Here is a 721-nt window from a genome sequence, read left to right as displayed (position 1 = left end):
CCCCCCCCCCGCACACCGAGCCACAGTAGGGCAGGGGCTGGACTGCCAAGAAAACAAACAGCACGCGGGGTAGGGGCCAGCGCCGCGTTCCGGCCCCCGTCCCCCGCCCCCCGCACGGGGGCACGGTTGCTCGGCGCCCCTGGGCCGTTGTCCGGGCCTGCGCCAGACGTGCGGCGCGATTTGGGCGGCATACAGGCCGCCTGCTCGGGCCCCAGATACGCGGCGGCAGGAAAGGGCTGGAGCTGGTTGTGGCATTCCATGTTCCCATGTTCCGGGCCTCCGGGCCCCTGCGCCGGGTCCTTCCACTGAGGCTGTCTTTTCCCTGTGCCAGAACCCGAGACGCGATTTGGGGGCATCCCCCCCCCCCCCCCGCCCGACGATCGGATTCCTCCGGCGAAGGAATTTGTCCGCCGCCAGGGGCGTACACGCGCACGTTCGCGCGCCCGGCCGAGTTTCCTCCCTGCAGGCGCCGGGCGCGCGCGCGTCTTTCGCCGCCGGACGGTCGTCGAGCCGCCGCCGCCCTCCAGCCCCCCTTGGGGCCGAGGTCGCCCCCGCCCGCACGACTGACGAGACCACCAGTCTTTGGAGAGTTCCCCGAGAGCCCCGGGCCCCCGTCCCGCGGTTCCCGCTCCCGGGCTGGGCGGCCCGCGGATAAAGGCACGACCCGGGGTCTCCCGAAGCACCCCCGCGCCTGGCTTATCTCCCCCCCCCCCCCCCCCCC

Source organism: Fonticula alba, assembly GCF_000388065.1.
Source record: "Fonticula alba strain ATCC 38817 unplaced genomic scaffold supercont2.4, whole genome shotgun sequence".
NCBI classification, from domain to species: domain Eukaryota; order Rotosphaerida; family Fonticulaceae; genus Fonticula; species Fonticula alba.
Note: the sequence above shows the minus strand (reverse complement) of the source record.